The sequence below is a fragment of the Neomonachus schauinslandi genome, chromosome 4 (assembly GCF_002201575.2).
Source record: "Neomonachus schauinslandi chromosome 4, ASM220157v2, whole genome shotgun sequence".
Classification (NCBI taxonomy): Eukaryota; Metazoa; Chordata; class Mammalia; order Carnivora; family Phocidae; genus Neomonachus; species Neomonachus schauinslandi.
Window position 1 is genome coordinate 79,477,580 of NC_058406.1, and position 13,720 is coordinate 79,491,299.

Consider the following 13,720-nt stretch of genomic DNA (forward strand, 5'->3'; position numbering starts at 1 on the left):
AAAACACTATCTCACACTATCTTACTATTTTAATGTGCATTTCTTTGACTGTTATTTAAGTGTGGTTTTCTTCCCCAAATTTTTTAGTTAATTGCATTTTTTTCATTTACTTCTTGGAGTATTTGCATTGAATTGAATACATTTTTATACAAGAAGGACTGATTTTTTGTCATATTTGTTACCAGTATGTGTTCCTCCTAAGTACTTCTCAATACTGTTACCAGAAAATATTAACAATTGGTATATTGATAGTATACATGTTCCAGTAATAACTCTCATTAAAACTTTTGGCTTCTCTGGGTGCCTGGGTGGCTCAGTTGGTTAAGTGTCTGATTTCAGCTCAGGTCAAAAAAATGAACAAACAAAAAAAATCTTCTGGCTTCTCTGGTCAATGGTATTCAGCAGTTACCCTTTCTACTGCTTGCCCCTAGAGCTTTCAGGCATACAACTCAACACAAGCCTGAGTGACTATACAGTATACATACCCAGTCTTTTTAGTGTGACTGAGTCATGGTTTGGGTAAGTGGTATGGAGTTCTGGGAAAAGATGCCTCCTGCTTTTTTCTTTTTCTTCAGAGCATAACCTCAACTATGTAATCTTAGATAATGTTGGTCCATCCTTATTAACTTTACTGTTGAGAGAAATTTGGAAAAGGAAGGTGCAGAGTAGTGTGAGATCATTGTTTTGTTTCCTTCACTTCCTTCCTTTGTTTAGTTGTCTCATTCAGTCTCACCATAATATCCCAATATCACAATATGCATTACACATTGTGTAATAATACATTATGTATTACACAATGTGTAATAATATCACAATATGTATTAAGATATATATATCTTATATAGAATATAGAATATTATATAGAATATATGTATGTACATAATATGTATCTTCTTAATATATTTTCATAGTTATTATGAAATATAAGTTCATAGTTATTATTTAAGCATGAAAACACATGAGAATTCTATTTGTCAAAACTATATAATTGCATTTTTTTAAAAACATTTTGTTTTTTGTTTTTTTAAAAACATTTTAATTCTAAATGTATCAGTCAGCTTTTGCTAAGTTATATTGTGATAACAAACAACCCTAAATCAGAGTGGTTTTTCAAATTCTCTGAAACAAATAGTTTTGTTAAAAATTAGAAAGTTAAATATAGATAATTTAAGAATGAATAAAGTCACCTTTCAATAAAACCCACTCTGGGGGCACCTGGATGGTTCAGTCAGTTAAGTGTATGACTCTTGATTTCAGCTCAGGTCATGATCTCAGGGTCGTGAGATCAAGCCCCACATCAGGCTCCATGCTGAGTGTGGAGCCTGCTTGAGATTCCCTCTCACTCCTTCTCCCTCTGCCCCTCCCTGCTCGCACACACTCTCTCTCTTTCTCTCTCTCAAAAAACCCCAAAAAACAAAAAACAAACAAAAATCCCCACCCTGACCACCCTATTTAAAAAAGAAACCACTACCTCCCCTTTACCCATGTTCTTTGCTGATTAATTTTTCTCCATCATACTATTTCTTTCTAGTATACTATATTATATACTTTCTAAAAAATTGTATCTACTCAGTGAATATAAATTCCATGAGGGCAAGATTTTTGTCTGCTTTGTTCACTCATGCATCCACAGTGTCTAGAGCAGTGCCTGAACACTCAAAAAATAATTGTTAAGTGAATGGGAAAAAATTTCAATGGCTTACAACAACAACAAAATTTCCCTACTCATGTAACATGTCTTTCAAGGATTGGAGGCATCTATGGCCTTCTCATTCTGAGACGCAAGTGACAAAACAGCCCTACTTTTGGAAACACTGGCCTCACTGGAGACGGAAAAATTTATGATAGAACTCAGGACAGCTCTTATACCTTCAGCTGGAAGCACAGATCACTTCCACTAACATTCCTTTGGCCAAGGCAATTGATTTGACCAGACAGTATATCAATGGGGTAGAGAATATATAATCATCCCATAGGGACACGCAGTAGATATTTGAGACAATAATATGGCCTACCATACTAGTGTCCTTCTCATTTTCCTTCCCTACAATATGTATGAAAAGTATCATCTGAAAGCAGAGAAAAATCTTCACAATCTATTTATGCTCTCCTGAAAGAACACAGTGCAAAAAAACAAAAACAAAAACAAACAAAAAAACCAAGTGATAATGGGATCTAATCTATGTTTTGGGGGTAACTAAGTGAGAATAATTGCTCTAAAGGAGATCAAATTAGAAGTAAATTTGAGTTCTTCTAACTATGGACTCCCATGTGTCCTTTCTTTCTTGTTCTTATAAGATATTCCATTCATAGGTAGTAACTTTCTGAAGATGTAATAACTATATAATATTGCCTGCTTTAGATACTAACTGAATTCTTAATGCAATCTTCAAAATGAGGATTGGTTATACATGTAACCATTCTATGAGGCTTAAGAAACCCCAAACCAAACATACTGCAAAATTTAATTGAAAAAAAAAATACTTTCTATGTGACAAAAGCAAAAACTATCAACCTATCAAAACTATCAATTTTGATCATAACTCAAAATTAAAGTAAGTTTGAATATCAAAAGAGAATACCTGGCACAGTTTCTAACCAAGTAGTAAACAGACTTCCCAAGGGCTTCGAGAATTAGCTGAGCTATTGAGCGGAAGGGCAAACACATGTAGCCAACCTAAAGCACAGATATGAAACTTACCTAGACAGTTTAGTTATGCTCTGTTGTTTTGATTTGTTAGAATAACCAAATACATACTTACTATTAATTTGACCTGAATGCTTCAGATCCATAGTGGCTATAAATGCCCTTCCATAAACTTATTCACTAACAGTATTATTTAATAAGCCATTTTTCATTTTTACTTTTTCCCTTCTTATTATTTTTCTTTTTTCTTTTTCCCTTGAATTTGTCCCTAGTACAGCAGGAAGTATGCTAGGAGCGAAGAATATATAAAATATGTTCCCTGCCTATAAGGAGTTTATAGTCTGGTAGCACAAACAGGTAAGTAAATCGGCAATTAAGAAGATCCTAAGTGCTTTCATAAAGACATTTATGTGGGAGTAGAGCAGAGGAGCACCAACTCAGTATAGAGCTGATAGGAACTCAAATGTGAAGGATGAACAGGTGGGCTAAGAAATAAGAAGTTATAACACTTAGATGGAACAAGGTGTGCAGAGTTAGAGACATCTGTAGGAGTCCACCCCAGGGTACCTTAAGTATAGGATGTGCACTGTTGAGTATTGGAGGTGGGACTACGACAGTGGTTCTCAAGGAGGAGTGGGGGGAGGGCAGAAGGGGAGGAATGTTGCCACCCAAGGAACATTCTGCAATGTCTGGAGACATTTCTGGTTGTCACAACCTGAGGGGCTTGCTACTGGCATCTAGTGGGTAGAAGCCAGAAATGCTCCTAACCATCCTATAATGCACAGGACAGACCCCTCCCCGACCCTCCCTCAAACAAAGAATTATTTGGGCCACAATGTCAGTAGTACCAAGGTTGAGAAATCACGGGCTAGAGAATACTAGAAGTCATGATCCTTCTACATATTCCTCTTAAGTTTTTAGAATACAGAACCTAAAAGAAAAACCTTTTAATACCAATGTTCTTCTCAGCATTTGCTTGGCAGAGATGATATTGCTTGAAGAGATAAGTACACTATAAATGCAGTTATCCCATTTTATTGATTCTAGGGCCTACTGAGGAATTTCTGGACTCTGCAAAGATCCTGCTATAGACTTGTTATTTATTTGGGTAAAATTCTGTGATTAATATAACATCTATAGTGGATCAAATCAGTGATTTTGTCTTGAATTCAACAGATAACTGTTTTTTTTTTCTTGAATTCTAAATGAATAGTGCTGCTCTATGGTGACACAGAAAAAGCTACCAGGCTCAGTAGACCCTTTAGATTTTATCCCTCAATCTTACCTTCTTTCCTAGCATTGCATGTTTGAATTCTTTCTTCTTCTCTAAAAGAAAGTAGAAAAAAAATCTTCATTCCAGAAATAAAGAAAAAAAACCCATCCATTTTAAGGACAGTCTTAGTGCCCCATATTATCTAATCATTCCTCACCCTTCCACCAAGACAAATTACTGTTTCTCTTGTAGGATTTTTGTCTGAAGTTATGATGCATGTTGAATGCATAAATGAGCCAATTAATTACACTGGAGTTTTGTATCAACCACGAGTTGAGCCTCTTAATCCTCTAGTAGTTTGGTCAAAGGTAAAACTACTCCAAGCTTCTCTGGGTTATATGGATCTAAGTTATATTATTAACACTCCAGAATTATGCTATAGTTATTACATATTACATACAACATACACTATTATATTAATTATACAATCACAAATCTCATAAAGCAAAGAGAATGGAAAACCCCTTACTCCTAGAGTCTGTTTTCTACTCATTGTCAGGATTAACACTGAAACTCTGGGATATTTTAGGTCATCTGAAATCATTCAGTAGAATCATCATTTGTACCTATGCCCGCTCTCTGCCTTGGCTATGATTTCCATCTTTCATATTGAAACTCGAGACAAAATAAGAAGATACATACAATTATGTGTGCAGTTTTCCAGTGTAATTTTCCTTTTCTAGTATAAAGAAAATCCTGTTTTGCCAAACATTCTATTGAAATTGGTTAAATTTACCCCCAATTGTTGTTTGTTGTTTGCTGATTAGTTTTGCTAATGAATTAACTAGTGCAACCGACCACTTGCAGAGCTATTCTCAGTATAATGAATGTAATTATTTAGCACTAAACCAGGACAGCCATCTTTCTTTTTCTGTGACAAGCATAATTCTTTATTCTCCCATTAGCCAGGTGCCCTGGTCTCTGTAAACTAGTTATTGACCTGCTCATTTAAGGAGCTTCACTCTCAATGCTTCTTCCCTTATTTAACTCAAGTAAGCTCCTATAATTTCTCCTCACCATACGAGGTTAGCATGTAAAGAGTTCATTGTTCATTTATTGTGAGTAAAGCAAGGCGTCAGGGAGCTATTCTTAGATAGATGCTCAGACTCCTGAGCCCTGCTTACTTGTCCCTGGTTATAATGGATACAAAACCGTATGGGGCTGAGCGAGCATCATGTAAGCTCCGTAGGAAATCTGAGGCAATGAATCATGGAGCCGGACTCCTGCTGAGGACTGTGTGCCTGAACAGACTACAAATAGACAGAAAAGCAGCTTAAGCAAGTGGCTTTCATATGACACAAATGCATATATTAGCCATAAGAGGAAGACTATTTGGATAACGATGTTTATATAAAAAGGGCAATAATAATTCTTCTACCCAGAGTCTGAGAAAGCAAACTGTTAGAGAAGAACAATGCCCCTTGGGTCCATGTTGACGTGTTTCAGCCGTATCTTCTGCCACCATTTAATATCCTTTTTTTAAAAAATGTCACACGATATTGGATCACCTTGGCCTGATTTATTGTGTCAGGGCACATGCAATGAGACATAGTGAGATGTGACTGGCGAAGCCTAAAGTAAAGATTAGATGTCACAAATTAAAGAAAAAGCCACTGCCATCATTCATGATTGAACACCCCTTTGAAACTGAGGAAAAATTAAATTAAAAGAGTTTAAAATTACATAGGAAACAAAGTTGTGTGTATAATGTTTGAGGGGTAGCGTTCTCTTTCTCCCACATTTTCTTTAAATTGTGTGTATAATGTTTGAGGGGTAGCGTTCTCTTTCTCCCACATTTTCTTTAAATTGTGTGTATAATGTTTGAGGGGTAGCGTTCTCTTTCTCCCACATTTTCTTTAAATAGCAAGTGCTATAAGTTATACCTGACCTCTTTCTCTAGAAATGTAATTGTGCTGTTAAAAAAAAAGAGTAAGTAATAAACACCCCCACCTTGGGGAAACCTTGTTAACATTTTTATTAAATTTTTATGTTTGAATAATGATACTTTAATATATCTTTCTCTTGACTGCAATTCCCAGAGTCCTTTTAAGAGTAACTTGGCTTGACAGCCCAGGAATTTTGAGATAAAGAAAAGACAAATTAGGACCAGGTCTATTGGGGGAAACAAGATTATATTAGAAAGTTTATGGTGTGAAGAGAGCAGGAACAGAAACTACTGGTTTTCTTTCAAGGCTGTTTATGTATATGTATGGTAAGTGAAGATAGTCATACAAACATATACATAAACATGTTCACATTTGTCCCCACAAATGGGGGGTGTTTAGCTTAAAAAGTCGAGACTTCATAGTAAAAGACTTCATAGTAAGTTTTAGGGACCTGTTTTTAGGCAATCTATTCTGTTCCCAAAATATTTTTCTACACCAGTACCACAATATTTTATAATATTGTTTATTATATAAACAATTTAATATATATATAAATTATAATAATATATAATTTATTCAAATTATAATATATAAACTATTACCATAGTTTTATGGTAATAATTTATGGTAAAAATTTATGGTAATAATAATAAGCTTGATATATATATAAACAATATATATAATGTTTATATTGTTTATATATATAAACAATTTAATATATATATAAATTATAATAATATATAATTTATTCAAATTATAATATATAAACTATTACCATAGTTTTATGGTAATAATTTATGGTAAAAATTTATGGTAATAATAATAAGCTTGATATGGCAAATCTTCTCACCTTGTACTTCCTCAAAATTTTCTTGGCTAGTATTGACCTTTGCACTTCCATATGAATTTTAGAAAAAGTTTGTCAAATTCCATGAAAAATTCTGTTTTAAAAATTAGATTTGTATTTAATTAACATATTAACGTAGGGAAATTAAGTCTTATAATATTATTGAGGTTTTCCAGCCATGAACACATAATGATCCAATTGCATTTTCATTAAAACATGGTTTATATCTTACTGATTGTTTGCTATCAGTGAGATATGCTTTGAACTTTTTGTCAGTTTTTATACATGTTCTATTTGTGCATCAGAATAATGCCCACGGTTATATATAAATCTATTAGAATAAGCGGGAAAACTAGGCTGTTCAGGTTTCTATACACTTACAAATATATTTTCTGTAAAATCTAATAATTTTTCAGAGTGTTTGTTTAATTAAAAAATATGACTGTAAATTAATCAATTACTCCTTGTAATTCTATCAGTTTATTTCCTAATATATTCTGTGTCTATCTTATTAGGTATTGAAAAGTGTAGAATTTCTATATTTTTCTTGGTGAATTATTCATTTTTCATTATGTTCTGACCTTTTTTATCCCTAATAATATCTTCAATTCTATTTGATATTAGTAGATCTGCCACATCTTTTATTTTCATTGGAATTTGCTTGTTGCATTTTTTTTCTATCTCTTTACTTTTAACTTTTTATGCCTATATGTTTTAGGTGTGCCTTATGCAAATAACAAGAAGATTTTTTTTTTAATCTGAAAAAATCTCTTTTTTAACTGTTAGATTGATTTTATTTATATTGTTTGTTTACTGACATTATCTAGACATGCTTCCATCATCTTATGTTTTGCTTCTTATTTATCATGTCTTTTGGTGGGGGGAAGGTTATTTTCTTCTTTTCTGGATTCTAGCTATTGTAGATTTATGCTTTTACTTCCTCCTCATCTGATTTAAAAACTACATATTTCATTTCTATTCTTTAGTAGTTAGCCTTCAAATTTTAATACACTTTTTTTTTTAAAGATTTTTATTTAGTTATTTGACAGAGAGAGACACAGTGAGAGAGGGAACACAAGCAGGGGGGGTGGGAGAGGGAGAAGCAGGCTTCCCGCAGAGCAGGGAGGCCGATGTGGGGCTAGATCCCAGGACCTTGGGATCATGACCTGAGACGAAGGCAGACACTTAATGACTGAGCCACCCAGGCGCCCCCAAATTTTAATACACCTTAATGAGTAACTTTTCTAAATCTAACTGTACTCCTTATCAACTCTCAGACAATGCAAAGAACTTGATACATCAACTTAAAATTCCTTCAGTATTCCAACATGTATTGTTGCTCAATATTTTACTTCCACAATGAACAGTGATTACAATTACTAATTTTATGCCATCAATAATTACTTAGCTATACTTGTGTTTTACCAATTTGCTCACTACTGTTTCTTACACTTCAGTCCTTCCTTTTCAGTTTATTCTTCCCCAAGTACTTCTTTTAGAATCTCTTTCTGTGAGAATCTATGTATAATACCTAAAAATCTTTGCTAAGAAAGTTTTAAGTTACACTAAGTCTTAAATGAGAACTTAATCATGCAAAGTTTATATTTACAGTTATTTTTCTCTCAGAACCTTAAAATTATTATTCTAACACCTTCTGACTATTGTTGCTTTTTATTTGGTATGCTGCAATTTTACTATGATAGATCTGTATGTGGATTTATTTATTCACTCATTAGTTTATTTATTTAATTCTACTCTGATAATAATGTTTGATATTATATTATGTATCATCTCATATTATATTATAAACAAAAATAAAGTTGGTTCTATGGAAAAAACTATTATATGATGTTCATTATATTTTATTAAATCTGAAAAATTAGGCACAACCTCTTGTGGTAGGTTGATTAATGACCCCCAAAGGGATCCATGTCCTAATCCTCAAAACCTGTTGATGTTACTTTATATGTCAAAAAGAACTTTCATCACATCTATTATCCGTTTCTGTGCTTGCTCTCCCTCTCTTAGCAATTTGTAAAATGTTGTGTAAAATGCTCTTTAACTCTGACTTTTTAATTTCACTGACTATATTGTTCTTTTATAGATGCTCTACCTGAATCTTTTTCATATCTGCTTCCTGTTCCTTTCTAACAGCATTTTATTGTATTTTTTATTTTATATGTCCTTCTTCCACATTTTGTTAAATTTTAAACATAATTTCTTAGTTCCATATCTAAGGTTCATAAGGATTTAATACTAATGTTTAATATGCCTAACTCTCCCTCATTGTTTGTTTCCTTATTTGTTTATAGTGTTGAATTGTGAGGTTATATTCAGCAGGACTTTATCTGTGGGAGTCCTGTGTAGCCTGATTGGAGCACATGTCCCCCAAGTGAATTTGAATGTATATATTACAGATGCCACAGAGGTATCATCAGTTAGAAATAATTTTGCATTACTTTTTCTTATTTTAACTTGGGGAATCCCAAACTCCCATGAATAGACTAAATTTAAATTCCAAATCTTAAAAAGAGTAGGTCCATAGGCAAAAATCTCAGAGGAGACTTTTATCTAGATCCCAGGTGAAAATGGGCAAGTTTCAAGTTTCTTTACACATGCTCTGTGCCATTAGTAGATTTCCCACTCCCCGCTCCAACTTTCTCCATTTTTTTTTCCTTAAGTGCCCTTCTCAGCCCTGAATTTTTTGGTGAGTCTCAGTTCTCATTCTCTACCTTGAATAGGTCCATAATCTGGCCTCCTATTTCCACCCAGAAGTTAGTCTAAAAATTTGTATACCCAATAGAAAGGCTCTCTTAGCAAAGCTTCAGCATCAGTTCATTTGCTTTCAGCTCTTTTTTGTTTTCTTCTTCATTCCCTGTTGCTAGAGATTTTCCCAGATTTCTGAAGAACTTAGCTTTTACAAGGCTGATTTTTATATTTTATCATGCATTTGTGCGGTTTTGTAGTAAGAAAGAATTTCATATTGCTTTATTTATAATTTTCCTGGAATTGAAAGTCCAAGAGAGATTTTTTAAGGTAATATTTTAAATCAAACCCATCTTGAGACGAAGCCACTTTTTTCTTGCTTACATTGGGAGTATTCAAGCAGAGTTGGATATGCCATTTATGTAGATGTTCAAAAAGCTTTTCCTTTGAGGGAAGTTGGAGATCATTTATAAGCTCACCCTATGTCTGGGATTTAGTTTTTCATACTCAATCACTAATCTGGAAACTTCAGTTTTCTTTTGTAGATGTTCTTGATTTAACTTAATTTAAAGACTGATTTTCTTTAATGAAGATGGCTATTAGCTATAGTTTTTTTCATACAGTACTGTCAATATCCTAGTAACCATAGAGCTCCTATTTTAGAAATAATAATCTAAAGCATAAAGTTGTTAGCTTGTGGGATTAATATAAATTATCTATGATTGAAACGTGATATTTAATGAAATTTGATTCAGTCTCTGAGCTATTTAAGCTTATTTTTTTCCTTTGTTACTTTTTGCTCTCTTTTCCTAATAAAAGAATTGGGATGTTAATTGTAATCTGTGTGGATACTAAAGGAAAAATGATAATAATCATATAATTTGCCACTGTCTATTAAATGATTATTGTGGTCAGATATTCCTATAAATATTCCATATATATTATCTAATTCATTCTTAGAATAATCTTATAATATTAATATACTTTCACCTATTTTTTAGATTAGAAAACTAAAGCTTTTTTACTTCCCCAAGTTCATCCTGTAGATAAGCAATGGATCCAGGATTTGAATATAGGTCTATCTGACTTAAAAATATGTGCTCTTCTTCCTATGGGAGCATCTAGCCTACAGAGAAAAGACATATAGAAAGATAATAATTTCTAGTAAGTATATAATAGTGTGTAATAAAGAATCTGACCTTGTCTAAAAAGAGGTCTGACTTTTGTCCTTGGCTGGGAGGTAATCTCTAAGCCTTTGGAATGTCATATTTGATAGGGGTGTCTTTGTTTGCCTGAGGTCATGCTGCATAGTCTAGCAGTATGATTTCAGGTAGAAGCTGACAATGCCAGAAAAACCAACAGACAATAGGGCTTAATGTTGGAGCTTTGGGTCACCTGGAGATCCACCATATTGGCAATCGATCAATGAATCAATCAATCAATGATAGCTAGGTGATGGAGCACCAATTAAAACTCTGGACTCTGAAAAAAAAAAAAAAAAACAAAAGAACAAAACTCTGGACTCTGGAGCTCCGGGAAGCTTCCTAGATTGGTAAAACTCCATGCATATTGTCATACACTGATGTCAGAAAAGTAATGTGTCCTGACTCCAAGACAAAAGAAGCTCTGTTTCTGATATTTTCCTGGATTCTGTCCTCTGCACTTCTTCCTTTGGCTGATTCCAATTTGTATCTTTTCTCTGTAATAAACCATAACCACAAGTATAACAGCTTTCATTGAGTTCTGTAGCACTTCTGGAGAATTATTGAAATTCCTGGTGGTTAGGGGAACCCCCAGAATATGCAGGTAGTGTCAGAATTCAGTGGGGTCTTGTGTGGACTGTGTTCCTTCTACTTGTATAGTTAGTTAACCCTAAGCAGATAGAGAGTTATAGAAAGTGGGCTGTAGAAACATGGAAAACTGAGAGGGAAGAAATGTCTGAGCAAGTCCGAAAATCCTGAGTTTACCCAGAAGTTAAGGAAAGAACATTATTCTAGGAAAAATGAACAAAGGCAAGGAATCAGAAAACAAATACCATATTTCACGTATATACCATGTAAGTGCTATCAAAATAAAACAGAACAAATAAAGCTACCAATTAAATTATCATATGCCACTAATTGTAAGATATGCCCTCATATTAGAGATGTTAAAAATATCTTAAAATCAGGGGTGCCTGGGTGGCTCAGTCGTTAAGCATCTGCCTTTGGCTCAGGTCATGATCCCAGGGTCCTGGGATCGAGCCCTGCATTGGGCTCCCTGCTCCACGGGAAGCCTGCTTCTCTCTCTCCCACACCCCCTGCTTGTGTTCCCTCTCCTGTTGTGTCTCTCTCTCTCAAATAAATAAATAAAATCTTTAAAAAAAAAATCTTAAAATCAATAAAATATGGTAGACTACTTAGGAACTGGTGCCAAACTAAGTGTGGCCAATACACTAGATATTTCAAGGCCAGGAGTAAAGGGGAAGATATAGATTGGGGGAGGGGGGTTAAGCAAGAAATGATGTTAGGGAAGTAACTTAGAGGCAGACTGTGAAATTTAGGTGAAACATAAATATTCACTATATGCTATTCCTTCTGATAAGAGCCTTACCTAAAGTATGTCTTTCAGTGGTCAGAATGACTTAAAGTATATTATACATATAGAGAAACGGAAGGTCAGAGAAGCTACAAAGTTAACCAAGGTCAGAGGCCTATTATGTTGGAAGGCTGACTTTAAAGCAAGTGTTTCTGATTTGAAAATACATAGTAAAGTGTTTAGATTTTACCTGTAGCAGGGGCCATAAGGAGGATAATGACATTTTATTTGGGAATGTAACTCTGGTAATACTGGGAAAAGACTGGCCACAAAGTCTGAGCTGATGTTTTGTGGTCATAAGCTAAGGAAAGATGGAAGTTTCAATGTCAAAAGGAACATTTAGGGAAGGAACAAGGATGACTCTGAGGTATCTAGATTGGAAATTTATGACTACCAGAGTCACAAAACATTTGGAGGGAAAGTGAATTATGACTTAAAATTCAAATTTATTTTCAGTTCCAGGAACTTGCTAAATATCTCAATTGGGCTACCCCATATAGCTGACAGGGTCAATTGATGCACATTATATGTCTGAATACATACAAGTTTAGAATACCCAGATGAATGAAAGCACTCAAGGACATCATATATAGATAGAGAAAATGATTAAGGCCGGATCCCTAAAGAACCCCAACATGTAAGGAGCAACCAGAAGAAACAACTAGATCTGTCACTAAAGAAGTAGAAAGAAGACTATCCTGCTGTCTTGTGAGAAAAGAGAAGTTAGCATTGCAGCAGAGAAGGGATGTGGGACAAGAATTACAATTAGAACATTAAAACCGGCAACCATAGTCACTATTTGAAGACCATGACAAGGTAAGTTGGTTGATGAAGACCAAAACTACACTGTAATGAGTTAAAAAGAGACTGTTAGTTTTTGCTGTGCTTTAAAACAACAACCATTTGGGGCGCCTGGGTGGCTCAGGCTGCCAAGCAGCCTACTCTTGATTTCGGCTCAGGGCATGATCTCTGGGTCCTGGGATAGAGCCCCTTGTCCGGCTCCATGCTCAGCGTGGAGTCAGTTTGAGGATTCTCTCTCTCCTTCTGCCCCTCCCCTGCTCACTCTCTCTCTCTCTTTCTCCCTTTCTCTCCAAAATAAACAAATAGTCTTTAAAAAAAATAAGCCAACGACCATTCAGTTAACTCACAATTCTGTGGGACAGTAATTTAGGCCAGGCTCAGGTGGGTGATTTTTCAGGACTCAGTTGGACCTACTCTCACTATTTTCAGTCAGCTGCCAGTTAGCTTCTGGTGGTTGTCTGGCTGTCAGCTGGAGTGCTAATGATACTTGGACCATGTGTCTCTCATCACCCAGCGGGCTAGCCCAGCTTTGCTCACATCGCAGCTCTGAAGGAATCCAAGAGAGTGAGCAGAAGCTTGACAGGGCTCTTGAGATCAAGGCACGGACTGACATACTATCACCATTTCCCCCCTGGTTGGTCAAAGCCAATCACAAGGGTAGCCAGATTTAACAGGGGAGAAAATAGACTTACCTCCTGATGGGAGAAATGGCAAACATACTTCAAAAGGATGTAGAAATAAAGAAGTGTGGCCATTTTTACAGTCTACCACGAAGAACAAGATGAGGAAGAGCAAACAGAACAAAATACCTATCCTTGTCGATAAAGTGATGATAAGAAAATAATACAAAACACCTTAATGAAAAAGGAGGCATAACAGGTTTTTATTCCGGAAGCAGGAAAATAGCCTTTATTGCTAGGAGATGCTAGTTGTATCTCCAACTCTTTTGGTGCTATTGCTCATCATCGGTATCCGTCTTGATT